This window comes from Heterocephalus glaber, unplaced genomic scaffold (genome assembly GCF_053883595.1).
Source record: "Heterocephalus glaber isolate CG9 unplaced genomic scaffold, H.glaber_assembly_v1.0 deba00001497, whole genome shotgun sequence".
NCBI classification, from domain to species: Eukaryota; Metazoa; Chordata; class Mammalia; order Rodentia; family Bathyergidae; genus Heterocephalus; species Heterocephalus glaber.
In genome coordinates, this window is record NW_028258320.1 from 71573428 (window position 1) to 71594978 (window position 21551).

Genomic DNA, 21551 nt, shown 5'->3' on the forward strand with positions numbered 1-21551 from the left:
CATGTGGGTGCCAACAGCACCCCCCCCACCCCATCGAAATGAGAAGACACATAAACAAGTCTCAAAACCAGACTTCCAGATCACCTACAGCAACCCCAAAGGGAAAGGAGATGGAACACTTTGATACTCAACCACCTGGACTCCCTGAACTGGCAACAAAAAAGGATCTGAAAAAAATGAAATCAGAAATAATTTCTCAGATAACAGCAGAGATTATGCTCATAGTGCAAGACATAATTAATAAATCTAGAGAAGAGCTGAGGAACATGATAGAATCCCAACACAGGAAACAAATGGAATCCATAAAACAGATGCAAACAGATTTCCAGGAGATTAAAAGCTCCACTGAAAGTCTACATAGCATAATGAGCCAATGTGAGGACAGAATTTCAGATATAGAAGATAAGATTATAATTAGTGACCAGGAAAAGCAAAATTTCTTTAAAATTGTAAGGGACCATAAGAAATCAATCCACCAGTTGCTAGACGATGCAAAGAAGAATAACATAAGACTGATTGGAGTCAATGAAGAAACAGGAGAGAGTGCATATGACATAAAAAAAAAAAACTGTTCACACAAGTGATGGCAGAAAACTTCCCAAGCAGGGGAAAAGAACTTGGCATCCAGATAAGTGAGGCATATAGATCTCCAAATAGCCTTGAACAACAAAAAAAAATACACATAGGCATATAATTGTTAAGATTCCAGAAACCCAACAGAAGAACAAAGTTCTACAAGCAGTGAGAGAAAAGAAACAAATCACATACAAAGGAAAGCCCATCAGAATCACAGCAGACTTCTCAATGCAAACCCTCAAGGCAAGAAGAGCTTGGAGTGATGTATTTCAAGCCCTAAAGGAAAACAGCCTCCAACCCAGACTGATGTACCCTGCAAAACTATCTTTCAAAATTGATGGAGAAATAAGATACTTTCATGATAAAGAGAACCTTTGGAACTTCATGAATACCAAACGAGCAATCCAAAAAATTTTAGACAATATCCTAGGAAAAGACAATGAGGATCACAACCCCAGGAAGCCCAGCACAATGAATCCATTGGGCATGACAAATTAAACGCAAAGGGGGAGAATCCAACAAAAAGAGAAAGTCATGAGAAGGCTTTTGAAACTTTTAACTTCATCTCCCTAATGAGTGTATCATTCAATCTTGTTATTGTACTGATTAGTATTTTTCTGATTCTAGTGTTGCACACCTTTCCTTGTGCTGTACTGGCTATTTATCATCTTCTTGTGTCTACTTTTTAATTGGCTTGTCTATTAATGAGCTGTAAGAGTTCTTTATATATTCTGATCATAGGTTACATGCATTGTAAATATAGTCTCTTTAAGGACTGCTTTTCATTTTCTTAACAATGTCATTTAAAGTTCTAAATTTTGATGGAATCTCATTTATCAATTTTTTTCTTTTATACATCATGTTTTTTGTATCGTAGGAAGTTCTTGCCTACCCTAAATTCATAAACATTTTCCCTTATAATTTCTTCTTAAAATGTTATAGTTTTAGTCTTTTATATTTAGGTTCATAGATCTTTTCAAGTTATTTTTATGCATGGAAATAAAGGGTTGAGGTTAATTTTTTATATACAGATACCAGGTGTTCTAGTGCCATTTGCTAAAAACACTATCTTTTCCTCTGCTCTTGAATTGAGTTTATATTCTATAAAATGCTAATGTTAAATAATCTTACAAAACTCAGTGGACCATATATGTGTGGTTCTATTTCTAGATTCTCTTTTTTCCAATGATCTATATGTCCTTCCTTACACCAGCACTGCCTTGATTACTGTAGCTTTAGAGGAAGTCTTAAAATTAGGTACTAAATGTCTTCCAACACTTTTTTTTTCTTTTTCTTTTTTACTTTTCTAGGTCCTTTGTACTCCTACATAACTTTTAAATTTCAATATCCAATTCTCCATTTATAGCAAGTATACATAGACCTGAATTTTTATATATACCTTGTGTTTTCTAATCCTGCTAAATTCAAATACAAGTTCTAGGGGCTCCTCGAGATTTCTTAGTATTTTCTCTGTAGATGATCATTTCATCTACATATAAAGATTTTGCTTCTACCTTGCCAATCCTATCCTAATTGTGTCATTTTATTGCCAGACTATTTTGGTTTAGGCCTATGTTTCAAAGTTTAATGGACAGATGAAGAGTAGGCATATCTGTCCTTGTTCCCCACCTTAGAGAGAAAGCATTGTATCTTCTACATTCATATAAGGCATTTTTGCTGCAAGTATGAAGTACATGTCTTTAACCTGTTGAGAATGTTCTGTTCTACTTCTAGTCTCCTGATAGCTTTTACCATGAACAGCTGTAGAATTTGGTCCAATACTTTTTCTCCAACTAGTGCCAGGTTCATATGGCTTTCCTCTGTTAAAATGATGACTTATGGGGGTGGATCTTCCAATGCTGAACCAACACTGCCATCCCTATAATAAAACCACTTTCTACATACTGCCAGATCTGACTTCTAATAGCTTGTTTTGTTAAACAAATTTCTATCTATGTTCATACTTTTTTCTTCTATTATCTTTATCCCGTTTTAGGATTAGCATAATGTTGATTTCCTAAAATGAAGGGAGAAGTGTTCCTTTTATTTTCTGCTTTAAATGTTTGATATAATTTATCAATTAAAATGCATACGAGCCTCTTGTTGTCATACAGGTAGGTTTTCCAGCTAGGAATAGACTTTCTTTAATAGGTGCTATTCAAATTTTATATTTCCTCCAGAGTTAGTTTCATTAATTTGTCTTCCAAGATACTTCTTAGAAGGTGTCAAATTTATTTCAAAAAAGATTTTTGTAATATGCTTTCTATATTCTTTTAAATTCTGTAAAATCTGTGGTAATGTCTCCTAGATCTTGATATTGTACTTTTAAAAATGTATAATTGATATTGTGCAATAGGAAGTAAAGGTCTAAAGGAGCAGGGGAAGTGGGAGGGGTAGGGGAAAGGAAAGAAGGGAAAAGAAAAAATATGAGAAAAGGAAAAAAATGGAAACAAAGTCTTTGCAAATAGGGAAGGGTGGAGGGATTCGAGGGAGGGCAGGGGAAGGGGAAAAAATAAGAACCAAGATACTCATGTAATGGTACAAGGTCCCAATGATGAATGTAACTGTATTTTATACCTGAAATGTACCAATAAACTTAATGGGGGGGGATTAAAATTAATAACTGATAATTTGAAATAGGAAGAAAAGGTCCAAAGGGTTAAGGGAAGTAGGAAGGGAAGGGGAAAGGAAAGAAGGGAAAGGAAAAATTATGAGAAAAGGAAAAAATGGAAACAAAGTCTTTGTAAATAGAGAAGGGTGGAGGGGTTAACCGGAGGACAGGAAGTGGAGAAAAAATAAGAACTAGGAAAAAAAAAACCTCTCCCAAAGCCACGGTCTGCTAGTGGAAGAATGCTTAGAAAATGTATGTGAAGAAAGCATTTGCTCCTTTTGAAAATTTAATTTCAGATTTCACTAATTACAAAATTAGCATCTTTTCAAATAGGAATCTTTTACCTTCTTAGGAAAAACAATAGCCAATAAGAAAACTGTTCTTTTTTTCAGGCATGAGAGAAAGTCTAAGTAATCTAAATAAAAAGTACTTTCCAAACAGCCATAAAATTGTGTTTTGTTTGTTTCTCAAGAACCGAGATGTAAAAAAAATGGAACTTACTTGATTGTCGGATATCAACACTAAAAACTGAGTGATGAAAAAGAAGCCAAGTCTTGTTAAAAGGTTTAACCTTATATTTTTTTAAAGGCATATAGCGTTATAACTGGTTGGATACAGGTTGGATACAAGGACCAAGATGTCCCACTCCTAAGGAAGCTGTAGACACCAGAGTCCAGTGATTAAAGTCAACGCTAATCAAGGCAAAATCATGTTGGTCACAAGCAGGAGTTGGAAAAAATCATGAAAAGAGATGCATAAAAATCCAGTTCACTTTTAGAAAAATAATTAAAAATGCATAACCTAATGACAGTGGGTCAGCACCATGTTCATACAGTAAAATAATCATTAAAACCTTTAGGCAGTCTTCTAACATACCACATTGACAGTGCTGGTTAGCCATTTGGATCCTTTTCTTTTTTCCCAGAGAAGGTTGAGTGGAGGACACAGATTTAAGTGCAAATACTAAAGTAAAAAAATTATATTACTAAAAAAATGAAATCATTCTAGGGAATATCTAGGATATGTATTTTGGCACTTCAAGGCTGATGAGTCATATTATTATTATTTGTAAAACAACGGTGAAGACGTAAGACTGTGGAAACTGGAGGACATAAGACTGTAAAAATTGAAATAAATATCTACTTTAAAGATTCCTACATACAAATTGTGCTTAGCACTACCCTAAGGAAGCAGCTATATTTTTCTTTCTGGCATTATTACAGAAAATAGGATGCTCAAAGAATAAAACAAAAACACTTTTACTATTCAATTTTAAACTAAATAGTAAACATAGAATTCTGGTATAAAAGTTTTAGATTTGGGGGACTATCAAAAGAATTTTTATCTCTAATTAGTAATTAAATCACAGCTATTTACAATATGAATATTAAAATAGTACTCTTAGGGGCTGGGGATTTAGCTCAGTGGTTCCGCTGCCTGCCTTGCAAGCGGAAGGATCCGAGTTCGATCCCCCGTACCAAAAAAAAAAAAAAAAGTACTCTTAATAAATCAAGATATGTCAAAATATTTTCAGAAGGAAAATCTCAGAAGCAGTATCTCTTTTCTTCTTCGTTTTTTTTTTTAAATACCTTTGATCAATCCTAACATACAGTTCATAAAATTTTCCTTAAGAGAAAATGCAAAGATTTAAAGTTATTAAAATAGTTTACTATGGCCCAGGGATTTAGCTCAGTGGCACTGTCCCTGCCATGCAAGCAACAAGGTCCTGAGTTTAATGCCCTGGTACAAAAAAAAAAAATTTACTATGAAAAAGCAAAAATACTTGATGCAATTATAAAACTGAAAATGTTTCACATAAAAAAGGACAACATAAAATAAAGATAACCACTAGTTTGGGGGAGAAAATTCTATTAATAAAGACACAACATTTTATGGAACATCTTAGACTAAAGAAGATAAATTTAAATAAGACTACACTACAGGTAGCCAGACATGGTGGCACACGCTGTAATCCTAGCATTTGGGAGGCTGAGGTATGAGAGTTGCTCTGAGTTTGAGACCGGCCTGGACTACACAGTGAGTTCAAGGCCAACCTAAACTACATAGCGAGAGCCTCTCAAAAAACCAAAGGAAAAGAAAAGATGCTATAAGTACATGCTTCTGTGTTATTCACTGATGCATCTAGGTCCTTCATTTAACAAAATTTATTGAGCAGCATTGCACACCAGGAATCATCATCATCGTCATTGTCGTAAAATGGATTCCTGGGCTGTGAGCCCCATGGTGATAGTGGGAGAGATTGGATGCAAGGAAACAAATAATTTCCATAAATATAAACTTGATGTACTACAAATGGAGGTTTATTTTGGCAAGGTCAAAGAAAGGAAGTAACTTGATCAGGCCAAGAATGGCTTTATAAAGATGAGGATGCTTGACCCAGGGCTTAAATGATCAGTAGCTGGTCAACCAGATAAGGAAAAGAAGAATTCCAGGTGAAGCAAGTATCAAATATAAGATAATTACAGCCTGAAACATGATGCAAGATACCATAAACAAGGGGACTTTGACATGTCAGGATAAAAGTTGAGAGAATGATTTGAGAAACAATTAGGTGGAAAGGAAAGGCTCGTCATAGGAGCCCCAAAAGTTGTGATCTAGAATCCTATCCTAATGTAAGAGGAACAAACCCTAATGCTCATGAAAGTCAGGCCAATAAAGAATGAGTGAAATGGCAGGGGGCTCTGGGGACCCAGACAAAAATGCTCCACTGAGCTGCTTCCAAATTTCCAAATCTATAATTTTAAGAGAAACCTGAAATTTAGATGTTAATGTGACATGTCTCAATTTCTTAATGTTGAACATCAATTTCAATATATCAGAAACACTGAATGGGAAAAAGACATATCATTCAGCTTGATTTGTCTGCAGATTGAATCTTTGTGAAATCCTTCCTATAGGTACTGTGAAGTCACAAAAATAGGAGTTTGATCTAATCAAATTTACAATCTTAGAAAGTTTCCTATAGACTTGAAAGTGGAAAATCTTAAGGAGGAGGACCGGACTAAAGGCAGAAATCTCAGGCTTGCTGGTAAAGGTCAGAAGAGAGACCATGTAAAGATGGAGGGGAGAGGTATCTTGGAGGGGGATTCCATGGGACTTGGTGACAATTAGATGGAGCATCAAGGCAAAGATACAAGTATAAAATGTCTCCCAGGCGTCTCCTGCAAGAAACTGAGTAAATGATGCATTACCTAATCTAATTAGCATGTGCAAAGACCAGCATAAGGAATTCAAGAATATGTTTCAGATAAATATCTGAAATTCTGGCACAGGTACAATGGAAAATTTAAAAATAAATAAGTACAGAGAACATGAAAGTTTAGGCTAGAACTGTGATTGTGAAGTCATCAATGCACAGACATCAGTGAATGTCTGGGCACAGACACAATTGATCAGAGAAATAAACAGATGCCAAATCAAAACAACAGTACCTGAAAATACAAACACACATTAAGAGGAAGATAGAAAAAAGGAATCCAATTAAGCCTGAGAACAGAGAGCCAAGGGAGTATGGTACCTAGTTTCAAGAGGGGAGTGCACCAAGGCTGCACAGAAGTCAAGCTACAAGCTGCAAAGGGATCTCAGAAACAGGCATCCTGTGCAACCAACAAAAAGGCTTCAGAGGTTCGGTATCAATCACAGTTGAGCGCAGCACAATCAAAAAAAGGGTTAAACATCTGATTTTTGCCTTTGTACATATTTTTTAAATACGTACACATATCTCCACATCTCCCTTCCTCTAAATTGTGGGATATGTGTATAGCATGGACTAGATAAGGCCCCTTTTCCCAAAGCCAGGTTATTTTTTCATTTAAAACTTTAAACTTTTGCTGACATCCAGCAGATGAATGATTGATTATGCCACCCCGCCAGCCCCCATTCTCTGTGGACAAAACTCTACTGGATAACACTGCAGTCCCTGTGGTAAAAATAGAATATTTCAGGTGTGGACACTTAGGAAGGAAGACATTTATTACAGTGACAGACTACCTGAATACAGCATCTACCACTTGAAGCAACAGCATTTCTAAGAAAATTGTTCCTCTGAATATGCCAACCTCTGGAAGTCAGATGAGCAAACAAAAAAAGTCCAAAGCTCCAACACATCCACTCAATCTTTATTTGAGTTAAACCCCATATGAATAAGCAAAAAATACCCTATTAATAGTTAGGATGAATATATATCACAAGCTTTATGTGCTCTTTTCTGCCTAGTTTAAACATATATGAAAATTATAGTTATTTTGTTCCTACAAATAGTCATAGACAATATATATCACCAAGAGTTTTCAAAACTACCGAGGAATTCTAGGCAAAACATGAACTGACATTAGGTTCATTTGCTGTTGGTAGTGGGAAAGTTAGTGTCCCATGTGTTTGGAATCTGAATAAATCAAGTAAGAGGAAAGTATCCATTTTAAAGCACAATAAACTTCCTTTTCATGATCTCTTAGGCTAGAACATAAATATTTATTAGCATTTTATAAATCAAAAAATAATTAAAGTTCAGAATTATAAGGCTTTTAAAGAATTTAACCTAACCTCATTCCCCTAGAGATAAGAAAAATCCAAATTATGGTATAATAAAACAGCAATTCTCTGGTCAGTATAAACCTGGCTGTCCTGATAAAAGGCCTATTTTAGCCAAAAACTCATATTTACTTAAAGTGCTTTGACAGAAAACATTTCTATAGAATACATAATCCAGTGGAGGAACGATATTCTAAGGAACATTAAATATTCTGAATTATAATGGAAATTATTAGACTATTCCATATAAGCAATAAAGAACTGACTGAAAATACTAAAAATAATGGTATGATTTCTTGTTTTGAGAGCCATAAATTTTAGGAGAGGTTACTCAATATCTTTCATCCTTTTCCATATATAAAAGTGGCACTACTTTATTTGAAGACTCTACATTAGAGATAAACTTTAACTTACTTACAAATTCATCTAGATCTATTTTCCAGAGGTAGCAAATACAGTCCTGGTAAACTAGGGTGAGTCAGGAGTTAAATGGTGTCATTAAGAACACTGAGTGATCAAATGAGGCTTGTGAGTTTTCATCTGAAAATGACCAGGCCAGAGACACTCTCTCTTAAGGAGGGTAGCCTAATTTAGATGATGCTTCACTCTGATATAGAAAGCAAACGTCATTTAAAAATCAACTCAATTTGTTTCAGAAAAATTATAGCTAATGTAGCCTATGAGCCTACTGCATAGAAGGTAATATTCTAAGAGAAGCATGCATGTATGCTCATTTACCCTTCTAGTAAACATGTGAGGCAGACACGAATATTATTTCTATTGTAGACACATAAAAATGGAGATTGTAAAACATGGCCAAGTTCAAATAGGTAATAAGTGTCACAGTGAGAACTTAAAACGGGTAAAGATTCTACAGGAAATCCCTTTATGTAACCAATCTGATCACATGTACTCAAATGCTTCCTCCTTTTAACAGCACAGCCCCTATCTGCTATCACTGAAGAAAGAATAGGCAACTTCAATTTTTTAAAAAATTGGTCCAAATGACAGCTATATTGATTGGCAGACAAGAGGTGTAAAGAACTCTGCTAACTAAACAAACAAACAAAACTTTTAAGTGATTATGATCGCATACACATGTGCTGCCCAAACATTCAGTGTAAACTCAGGTTTATAACCAAAACTGTTCACATCCAGGCCGACACTGACTAGAAAACTGCACCATCCATTTTTTCAGAACCCACTTGCATCACCATGGCCATCACATGACAACTGATAAATACTTGCTTCAGAGAAATTAATACTGAATTTGTTTAATAGGTAAATAATTTTGCCTTACTGACCTTGATAATATTTTCAATGACTATGGTTGAGAGATCAATCCAGACATTCATTCATTCATTCATTCATTCATTTATTTTGAGACAATGTCTCACTTCAGGCCTTGAACTCACTATGTAGCCTAGGCTGGCCTAGAACTCCTGGCAATCCTCCTGCCTCTGCCTCCCAAGTGCTGGGATTACAGGCCTGCATCACCACACCCAGCTCAAATCAGGCTTTAAAAGGATTCATTAAATCTTACTTAGTTCCTGACACTCAACCTACATACAGGTTCTTGTTGAGGTCACCAGTGATCATCATGCTAATAATCTGGTAAATACTTTTTTAGGCCTTCATTTTACTCAGCTCTTCTCAATAATATTCAACTTCACTGAGATGCCCCCTTTTTTGAAATAGTCTCTTCTATAGAAATGACCTACCTCACTAGTAGCTTTTTTCTTAATTCAAGTAATTCTCTACTTGAATTCTAATATTATACTTCCTGTGAGCTTGGTCAAGAACCCACTTCTTTTTATCTTTTCTAAGTATTCATTCCTATTTCTAAAGGTTTAAATACTTATACTGATTTCAGATTGATCTAATTCAATCTCTCCCTTGAACTTAAACTTGATAAATCTCACTAGCTATTTAATTTCTCCATGGGGATTTCTCAGGAATTTCAAATTTAAAATATCCAAAAATGAATTATTGATTCTACAACCTGTACTTACCCATTTTTTAAAAAAGTCAAATAGCTTTACCCTTATTTTTCCCCAACTCAATCATTACCACCCTCTCTTTAAAACCCTACTTATTCAAGTCAGAAGCTTGGGGGTTTATGCTTCTTTCCTTCTTGAGAACGATTCATAAATCAAACATCCTTCTCTGAAAGAGAGAAGGCAAATGAGGGAAAGTGTTAACAGTTACTGAATTTAGGTACAGGTATATAGTTGACAGTTTTTTTCTTCTTCCAGCTTTTCTACCTGCTTAGAATTTTCCAAACTAAGGAGGTATGCAGAAACTTAAAAAAAAAAATTAAAACAGAAGTCTGATGAATTCTTCCCTTCAATGAAATGAACAATGGCACCTCTTTTTAGCCAATATTTTAAAGCAAAAGAACCATGGCGAAACAGGCAGGCCACTTCACTGCATCTAGAAAGACATACTTCTGCCAGCTTGTGCATTTCATATACCCTAAAAAATTACCAGAACCTTAAAGGCACTTGACTCAGTATTGAGAAGTCAAAAAAGCTCTGATTCTTAGCTTCCCAAGCTGATTTCCAAATTTTATTATAGCCCAGCAATAGTAACCTGAAAAATCATATGGAAATGGCCAGGGTGTAAATTTAAAAAGCACCTGGTAAAGGGAAACACTTATCTTAGAAAGGAAGAGCAGGATATAAGAAAATGGAAAGACATCCCTTGTTCCTGGACAGGAAGAACCAATATAGTGAAAATGGCCATACTTCCAAAACTATTATATAGGTTTAATGCAATGCTGATTGAAATTCCAACAATGTATTTCACAGAACTAGAGAAAACAATCCAAGAATTCATTTGGAACCAGAAAAGACCTAGAATAGCAAAAGAAATTTTAGGCAACAGAGATATGGCTGGGAGTATCACAATCCCCAACTTGAAACTATACTACAAAGCTACTGTGATTAAAAACAGCATCGTACTGGCAAAGGAACAGACCCGAGAATTAGTGGAATAGATTAGAAAATGCAGAAACAGCTACAGATATGCTCAGCCACCTCGTCTTTGACAAAGGAGTCAACCATCCTCACTGGAGGAAAGATAGCCTATTTAATAAACGGTGTTGGAAAAACTGGATTTCAACCTCCCGAAGATTAAAATTAGACCCATACCTATCACCATGCACTAAACTAATATCGAAGTGGATTAAAGATTTAAATATCAAGACAGAAACACTAAATTTGCTGGAAGTTAAGTTAAAATAAGTAGAATTCTTGAAGACATTAGTACAGGAAAAGACTTTATGAACAAAACCTCAGTCGCATGGGAACTTGCACAAAGAATCAACAACTGGGATCTCCTCTTATTAAAAAGCTTCTGCCAGGGATTTAGCTCAGTGGTTTCGCCATCTGCTGCACAAGAGCAAGGATCCAAGTTCGATCCCCAGTACAAAAAATAAATACATAAAATTTTTAAAAAGCTTCTGCACTGCAAGAGAAACCTCCAACAAAGCTAAGAGACAACCTACAATGTAGGAAAAAATTTTCATCAACTGTACCTTAGACAAAGGACTACTATCTAGAATATATAAAGAATTGAAAAAAAATCAGACCCCCCCCCCAATTCAAAGACCCAATTCAAAAATGGGCATCTGAAATGAACAGACATTTCGCAGACAAAGAAGTAAAAGCAGCAAATAAATATATGAAAAAATGTTCAACATCACTGGTTATTCGAGAGATGCAGATGAAAACAACACTGAGATTCCACCTCACCCCAGAAAGAATGGCTGCTATAAAGAAATCATCCAATAACAAATGCAGGGGGGGCTGTGGGGAAAAAGGAACCCTTCTCCATTGTTGGTGGGAGTGCAGACTGGTGGAACCACTGTGGAAATCAGTATGGAGATACCTCAAACAACTAGGATTAGAGGTCCCATTCGACCCAGCTACTCGCCTGCTGGGCATCTTCCCCAAAGAATTAAAAGAATAATACACAGCAATATATGTGCACCCATGTTTATAGTGGCACAGTTTGTAATAGCTAAAGCTTGGAAACAACCCAAGTGCCCATCAACTGGAGACTGGATAAAGATATTTTTTTATAAAATGGAGTACTACTCAGCCATAAAGAACCAGAAACTAGAGACATTTATAGCTAAATGGATGCATATTGAGGCCATCCTCTTAAGTGAAATACATAGGACACACATGTGTAAATACCGAAGTTTCTCTAGTGTGAGAAACTGAAAGTGTAATTAAGGATACACATGGATGAAATTGCCTAATAACATATTTCTCAGATTGTGTTTCCATTGCGTGTCATATGACTGTATTGAAATTTAAATTAGGGAGAAGCTTGGCTTATGTGGAGTCTGCTAGCTAACTGGAGTTTTTTTCCAGACCACTATTTGTTCATTGTTGGTTTTGGGGATCTTTCTGAGACAAATCACATCCTCTGGTGTCTTGTTGGTACTTGAGGTTTTTTTTTTTAAGTTATATGGAAAAATGTTTAAGTGCTTTTCAGTTTTGTTTTGGTTGAGTTCTACTGTATTTGAATATTATTGTAGTTTTTTTTCCCTTGCATTGTTCTTCTTTGAATGGTTTTAATTTCTGTATGTGTGTGTTTGATAACAAAGTTATTTTAAATTAAAAAAAGAAAGGAAGAGAGGTCTAAAATCAATAAACTAAGCTTTCACTTCAAGAAACTAGAAGAATGAATGAAACCCAAAGAAAGTAAGAGAAAGAAATAAAGATGAACAGAAATCATTAAAACAGAAAACAAATAGGTATGTAGTAAGGAAAATCAAAAGAATCAAAAGTTTTTTAAAACATCAAAAGATAATGATATAGCTAGATTAAGAAAAAAAAAAAAGAAGTATTGTCATGAGACCCTAAAGAAATTAAAAGGATTGCCAAAGAATTATGAAGAGTTTACTAGTGTAAACAAGTTAGACTACTTAGATAAAGGGGACAAATTCTTAGAAACACAATGATGAAAACTTACTCAAAAGGAAATAAAAACAAAAACCTAAGACAGGTAGAAAAATTAAATTAGAAAAACAATTTTTCCATCAAACAACAATAAAAACAATAATAAACAAACCCAGGCCCACGCACCTTCACTGATGAATTCTACCAAACACTGAGGTGAGAAATAAACAACTCCACACAAAGTCATTTAGAAAACAGAGAAAGAGACAGTTCCCACCTGATTCTAGGAGACCAGTCCTGTGATGATGAAGGAGCGAGATAAAGGCTGGACAGAAAAGCTGCACACTGATATTCCTTGAAAACATATATATAAAACTGTTGAGCAAAACCAAACATAATAATGTAAGAAGTATTATATACTATGAAAAAGTGAGATTTCACTTCAAAATATATGGCTGGTTTAACATTCAAAATCCAATTAATATATCATACTAATACAATAAAGAACAAAAACATGATCATCACAATAGATAAAAATAACATTTGGTGAAATTCAATACCCATTTATAATATAAAATAAATTCAAAATAAACAAAAATAAAAGGGAAATTCCTCAACCTGATAAAGGGCAATTCCTCAACCTGATAAAGGGCATTTATAAAACACCTGTACTAACATCATCATATAGTGAAACTATGAATGTTTTTCCTTTAAAAATGGAAAAAAGCAAAGAAATCCATTGTCACCATTGCTATTCAATTCTGTAACAATTTTTAACCCATACAAAAGGGCAAAAATTTTTTAGTTAAAAAATGAAAGACATTCCTATTAGAAAGAAGTAAAACTGTCTTTATTAACAGACGACATGATATTTCATGTAGAAAATACAAAAGAAAACTACTTGAATTATTAAATGAGTTCAGCAAGGTTACAGAATACAAGATCAATTACAAAAATCAATTGCATTTCTATGTAGTAACAATGAACAAACCCAAAATAAAATTAAGAAAAAGATTCATTCACAATAGCATCAAAAAGAATAAAAAATTATAAATAAATTTTACAAACTGTAAGACCTGCATGCTGAAAACTAGAAAACACTGCTGAGAGAAATTAAAGATCTAAAAAAATAGATTGGAAAACTCAATATTGTTAAGATAGTAATTTCTTCCCTAATCAATCTATATTGTTTCTGATCAATAAATCTCCTTTAAAATGTCAGATTTTTTTCATAGAAATTGATGAGATGATCCTGAGAGTTATATGAAAATGCCAAGGATCTAGAATTGCAAACCATTTTTAAAAAAGAACTAAGTTGGAGGATTTGTATTATATAAATATGTGATTTCAAAACTTGCTGTAAGCTACAGTAATCAAAGTATCATGGTATTGGCATAAGGATATACAGATCCATGAAAATGAAACACTAAGTCCAGAAATAAACTGTTATATTACTGTCATCTTACTTTTTTGTTTTTTACTTTTTTTACAAAAGTGTCAAGGGAATTCAGTGAGGGAAAGGACAATCTTTTCAACAAATGGTCCTGGAGTAATTGCCTATCTATATACAAAAATAATAACAACTTGTGATACTTTAGTTTATACCATAATAAAGAAAATAACTCAAAATAGATCACAGACTTAAATATATGAGTTAAAACTACTTCAAAAGTAGGAGAAAAAATCTTTGTGCCTTTTAGTTAGGCAAAGATTTGTAAGATGACAATACCCAAAGCATGATCCTTTTAAATTAATTTTATAAAAATCTTAAAATTTTGTAGTTCAAAAGTCATCATTAAGAAAACAAAAAGATAAGCCACACACTAGAAGAAAATATTTGCAAATCATGTATTTGATCTATCCAGAATATGCAAAGAACTTAATCATAATTTCAATAGACATTCCACCAAAGACATATACAGGGATAATAAACACAATAAGAGACCCACAGTATCATGAGTCTATATAGAAATGCAAATTAAAATGTCAAGATGTGACCATATGATCCAGCAACGCCACTACTAGGTATAGAAACATAGAAAAAGAAGTCAGTAATGTTGAGACATCTACACTTCCATGTTTATTACAGCACTGTTCTGGAGAACCAAGAAATGGAAACAACCTAAGTGTTCATCAATTGATGAATGCATTAAAAAATCTTGGTGCGTATATACAAAGGAACACCATTCAGCTATAAAAAATAGTGGAGCCCTATCATTTGCAGTGGAACTGGAGAGTATTATGTTAAGCAGAAAAAGCTATGCACAGAAAGACATGGTCTAAAATGGTGGTTACCAGATACCAGGGAGAGTGGGGAAGGGGGAAGGGTAGGAAAAGTCTGCTTAACGGGTACTAAGTTACAGTTAGAAAAGAAAGCAGTTCTGTGTGCTGTTGCGCAGCAGGTGATTAAAGATAATGACAACGTTTATTATTAACAAGCTAGAAGAAAGGTTTTTGAATGTTTCTCCATAGAAGAATGGTGTTTGAGGACTGAGGTATTTACCCCAATTTGAACATTACATCATGTATATACATGGATCAAAACATCACACAGTACTCCATAAATATGTGTAATTTTTATGTATCAGGTAACAATGTTAAAAGAATTTGGAAAAACACTAAACGGGGGAAAAAACCTACATGATGTCATTACATACACCCTAGATGACTACAATCAAAAAGGTTGACAATAAGCTCTGATGAGGACAGAAACTGGAACACTCACACATTGCTGGCAGGAATGTAAAATACAGCTGCTTTTGAAGCCATGTGACAAATTCCTAAAAAGTGTACATGTATCACATGACCCAGCAATTTCACTCCTAGCTGATTTTCCAAAAGAAATCACATTTATGTCACACATTGCCACACAGACTTGTAAGTTAATTTTCACAGCAGTGTGAGTTATAATTGTTAAAAGAAGTAATTGACCCAAATGTCATCAAAACTGGTAAATAGATAAATAAAATGTGGTGTATATCCATACACTGGAATATTAATAATAAACTACTCTTACACGCTGCAATATAAATAAAGCTAAAAAATATTATAGTAAATGAAGGAGGATAGACATATTGCATGATTCCATTTACTTGAAATTACTAGAAAAAGCAGAACTGTGACACAGAGAAAGCAGGTCAGCAGCTGGCACGGAACTAGGTGTGGGAATAAGCACTGACTGCAAATGGCCACAAGTGACCCCAAGAAGTGTTATAAAACTAGATGTTATGATTGTACAACTATATAAATACAGCACCATGAAAATCACTGATTTGTATACGACAACAGAAATCATTATGGGATGTAAATCATACCTCAATAAATCTCCACCGAAAGACTTGTAGATTTAACACCCAAATTCAGTAGCGTACCTGGATACAAAGTCACCACTCAAAAATCAATAGCTTTCCTGTACAGGAATGACAAACTCACAGAGAGAGAAATTACAGAAACCACACCTTTCACAATAGCATCCAAAAAAAAAAAGAAAAGAAAGAAAAACCTATAATTAATCTAACAAAGGAAATAAAAGACCTCTACACTGAAAACTACAGTACTCTGAAAAAAGAGACCAAAGAAGATATCAGAAAATGGAACGACATCCCTTGTTCTTGGGTAGGAAGAATCAATATAGTGAAAACGGCCATACTTCCAAAATTGTTACACAGATTCAATGCAATTCTGATCAAAACTCCACCAGCATATCTCAAAGAGTTAGAAAAAACAACCCTAAAATTCATTTAGAACAAGAAGAGACCTAGAATAGCAAAGGCAATTCTGGGCAACGAAGGCAAGGCAGGGGCATTACAATCCCTGACTTGAAATTATACTACAAAGCTACTGTGATAAAAACAGCATGGTACTATCAAAGAAACAGACCTGAGGACCAGTGGAACAGATTAGAAGATGCAGAAACAACTCCAGACACACTCAGCCACCTTATCTTTGACAAAGGAGCCAAATACCTTCACTGGAAGAAAGCCTCTTTAATAAATGGTGCTGGAAAAACCAGCTTTTCATATGCCGAAGATTGAAACTAGACCCTTATCTTTTACCATGCACTAAACTAAAATCCAGATGGATTAAAGATCTGAGTCTTAAAACAGAAACACTAAATCTTCTGGAAGATAGAATAGGTAGGACTCTCAAAGACATTGGCATAGGCAAAGACTTTATGAACAAAACCTGGGCTGCACAGAAACTATCACAAAGAATCAACAACTGAGATCTTATCTTATTAACAAGCTTTTGCACAGCAAGAGAAACCATCAACAGAGTGAAGAGACAACCCACAATGTGGGAAAAAATTTTTACCAGCTATTCATCAGACAAAGGACTACTATGTAGACTATATAAAGAACTCAAAAAAATCAGACCCGCTAAATTCAAAGACCCAATTCTCAAATGGGCATCTGAAATGAATAGACACTTCTCAGATGAAGTAGAAACAGAAAATAAACATATGAAAAAATGTTCAACATCACTGGTCATTTAAGAAATGCAAATTAAAACAACGTTGAGATTGCATCTCCAGAAAGAATGGCTGCTATCAAGATGTCAACCAATAACAAATGCTGGTGGGGTTGTGGGGGAAAAGGAACCCTTCTCCACTGTTGCTGGGAGTGTAGACTAGTGTAATCACTGTGGAAATCAGTGTGGAGATCTCTCAAAAAACTAAAACTAGAGGTTCCATTTGACCCAGCTATGCCCCTTCTTGGTATCTTCCTGAAGGAATTAAAAGCATCATACCACAGTGATATATGCACACCCACGTTTATAGCGGCACAGTTTGTAATAGCTAAATCTTGGAAACAGCCCAAGTGCCCATCAACCAAAGAATGGATAAAGAAGATGTGGGGTTTTTTTTATACAGTGGAGTACTACTCTATCATAAAGAAGGATGATGTTCAGACATTTATAGCTAAATGGATGGACCTTGAGACTATGCTCTTAAGTGAAATAAATTGGACACACATGTTTAAATACCACACTGTTTCTCTGGTGTGAGAAACCAGAAGTAGAAACAAAGATTAAAATGTATAAGAGATATTGGGAAATGGGGAGAAAATGTTCAAATAGGAAGGGGAACAAAGGAGGAGGGAGGGAGAAAGGAAGGGACAAGGAAAAAAAGTGAAAATAGAGGGAAAAAATGGAAACAAAGCTTTTGTACATAGGGAGGGGAAGTGGCTTGAGGGGAGGAGAAAAAATAGGCAGGATGTGTCACGTACAGGGACAAATGCCCGATGATGAGTGTTACCGTTATGTATGCTTAAAATGTACCAATAAATGTTCTGCTGTTAAAAAAAAAAATAAAAGGAGAAGCTGAACCCTAAGGAAATAACTTTTATCTAGGAAACAATTTTTTAAAATACCAAAAAGGTAGTAGTGACTGAGGAAATTGCCTTTATATATTGTATATCATTTCTGAGATTATAAGACTCTTAAGACTAATGTCAAAGGCTCTACTTGTAGTTTGTTTTTTGTTGTTATTGTTCTGAAAACACTTCAAAGTGTCCACGCTCACTTAGCTATTACATCCCTATTTTTAATAGGAAATATAAAATCTATCATTCTCTTAGTTCATAGTTTACTGAGTGGCAATATTTTACATCTGATCTAAAGATCTTATATATAGACCTTCTTACCAAGAAAGCAGAGTGAACAAGAAAGCTTCCTTGGCAGTGGAGAGACTGTGGAAGACACAGCTGCCTCTTAAGAACATTAGGTCTCATGTAGCACTTTTCAGCCTCAACTGAACACTGGAATAACCTGCAGTGCTTTATACAAATCCCTGTGTCCTGGATACACTTAGACCAATTAACTTAAAATCTCTGGGCAGGGGATTCGGGCATCAGTAGCTGCTAAAGCTCCTCAGGTGGCTACAATGCTCTCTGAAGTTCAGAACTAGTAAAAGGGGGAAGTTTAAGAACGTTTGTGTTCATGCTCCACTGGCTCCTGGAAATGTGGTTTGGAATGGACACACTGCAGCATCTAGAACTGCTGTCCAACATGGTTGTCACCAACCATGTGTGATTATAAGTGCTTGAAACGTGAAAGGTTAGAACTGGAATATGCTGTAGGGATTTTGAAGACTTAGACAAAAGTGAAATATTCTGTCAATAATTTTTAAAATTTAGTTCATATTGAAATGATAGTATTTTGTTTGGATTTATTGGGCTAAATAAAATATTCTACTAAAATTAACTTCACCTTTTTCTTTCTAGTTTTGTTTTGATGTGGTTACTAGAGAGTTTATAGTTACATATGTAGCTTCCCTCATCTATAATACTGCTGGGCCTGCAGAATGGGATTGACATTGTCAAGAATAAGGGCTACTGTAAGAGATACCAAGTGAGGGCCAAGGATTTAGCTCAGTGGTTCTGCCGCCTACCTCGCAAGTACAAGGTCCTGAGTTCGATCCCCAGTACCAAAAAAAAGGAGATACCAAGTGAAATGAGAAGATGAGAGGTCAAAACTGATCACTACTCTCAGAAATGCTTGGTGATCCAGGATAAAAAAAATCATGCTCAAACATAGGATGATAGTTTGTATAACAGAGGTATTACCTGTCAGTTCACTTATGGCCATATAGAACAGGAGATATGATAGTCTGCAGAGCTTATGCATATGAACTGCCAAAATATTGTGCGAAGGTTGTCCAGACAAATTATACTGCAGTATACTGTACTGGCTTGCTGTTGGTCCATAGTTTCTCAACAGGTTTGCCATGGACAAGATCTCCGAATGCCAAGTGGAGGTAACCAGAAATGCATACAATCTGAAAAGCATTGATGGTCAACCTGGTGCCTTTACCAGCAACTTATAAGTAGTCTTTGCCAGAATTACTATTGCCAATGTAGTTTTGGGGGCCCTGAAGGAAACTGTGTCTATCCTTCACACCACCAAACAATTTCCTGGTTATGATTCTGAAACCAAGAAGTTCAATCCAGAAGTACATCTGAAGCACACTGGGTCAGAACATTTCTGACTATATGGCACTTAATGGAAGAAGATGAAGATGCTTACAGGAAACAATTCTCTCAGCAATAAAGAACAACATAACTCCAGACATGGTGGAGGAAATATATAAGAAAGCTCTTGCTGTTGAGAGAATCCAGTCTATAAAAAAAAGCCCAAGAGAGAAGCTATAAAGAAGACATGGAACTGTACCAAAATGTCCCTTGCCTATAAGGATTAGGTAGCTCAAAAGAAGAAAAGCTTCCCCAAAACTCAGGAGCAAGCTACTGCTGAGAGCTAAAGCTATACCAAACAATTTTCTATGAAGATTTTTTAGACAAAGAAAATAAACTTCTTGATGAAGTAGCTAGAAAAATAAAAAGTTACATAAGTGGCTACCATTACTTTTTTTGGTACCAGGGATCGAACTCAGGTCCTTGTGCTTGTGAGGCAGGCGCAGTGCCACTAAGCTAAATCCCCAACCCTACCATTACATTTTTATTGGACAGTGTTGATCTTCAGACCTTCAGTTTTAGAAAGAATCATAACATCTCAGAGCTGAAAATGACCTTCACAATCATCTCATTCAAATACTTCATTTTACACATAAGGAAACTGAAGCCCAGAGAGAGAACATGACTTACTAGAAATTAGTCATGTCCCCGGGCTGTCACTGGGTAGGGCTATTTCCATTATACTTCCTCAAGGATTGCTGAAACAAAAATGCTCTATCATCTCTCAAAATAGTATTTCATTTAGTCAACCATATTGAAATACGCACTTTTTTATAGACTACATTTTCCCCTTCTAGGATATTCTAGGTACATCTCATGCCTACAGCTTCTGAGTTTGGTGCCATATATCCAATGTACTACTCCTGGTTTCCAAGAAAAGTAGAAAAAGATCCAATCTCACATGGCACTTTATACTAGGAGAGGTTCTATGTCAAAGGGCACCTGCAGAAACACCAAAAAATAAACTAAAGGGGAAGAAATGGGTAGGGAAGAGTGGGCAGGGGTACTGAAACACAATGAAAATAATACTTTGTGTTCCTATTTTAAGTGCTTTTTCTCAATGCTATATGCATAGCAGCTAGAGGCAAGCTGGAAAGCAGCCAGGTCCTGGCTGCCAGCAAAAATTTTGTCACCTCCTTTGAACATCTGAAGTATGTTTACCCAATAGATTTCATTAAATTACACTTCCATTAGGAAGCATACAATGTTGATACTCATCTCAAAGATCAAAGGGATCGCTAAGAGGCATGTCATCCTGCTCCCCAGCTGATTGCTATTTCTGGGCCAATCAAGGAAAGGAGCCAGAACAATACTTAGTTAAAAAAAATTGTAGCATCTCCCCAAGGACTATAGACTAAGAATCTGCAGCCCCATTATCAAAATGAGCATATCATTAATGACAATACACATACAGTGAGTTATTTTAATATAACTCCTATACAACAAACAAGCAGGATTTGGGTCATTAGCTGAATTTGTAAAACAGTATTTCTGAGGGCTGCAAAATTCTTCAGTAAAAATACAAAGTTTAAAGATGGAGAAAGAGGCCTCTTTACAAATGCAGGAGAAAGATTTAGTTTTTATTTATTTTGTTGTGACTAAACCAACAAGTGAGTCAGGCTGGAGATGGCTAATTTAATTACTGACAGGGTAAAATACTTTTTTCTCATTTCATTAATTTTTTGGTGGTGGATTTATAAAGAAACATGATTAATACATTTAAGAGGCAAAAGTGATTCTATCTTGGGATCCAATGATTTATGAAGAAAACACTTAACTTCCAGGAACAAGAGGCATTAACGGCAAAGAAATAAGATTTGGCTATTGGAAATTAAGAAATAAAAACAAGTTTCAACAGAGGATAAAATTTCTTAGGCAGGTTCAATGGAGAGTTGTTTTTTTTTTAAACAATGGTACTAAAAAAAATGT

General features: G+C 35.1%; 1 protein-coding gene and 1 pseudogene across 26 annotated transcripts in view; one reads left to right on the forward strand and one right to left on the reverse strand.

The window, feature by feature from the left end:
* Positions 1–21551, reverse strand: part of Vti1a (vesicle transport through interaction with t-SNAREs 1A) — a 416873-nt gene that overhangs the window by 349600 nt on the left and 45722 nt on the right. The window lies entirely within an intron of this gene.
* Positions 19117–19909, forward strand: LOC110347873 (large ribosomal subunit protein uL18 pseudogene; annotated as a pseudogene).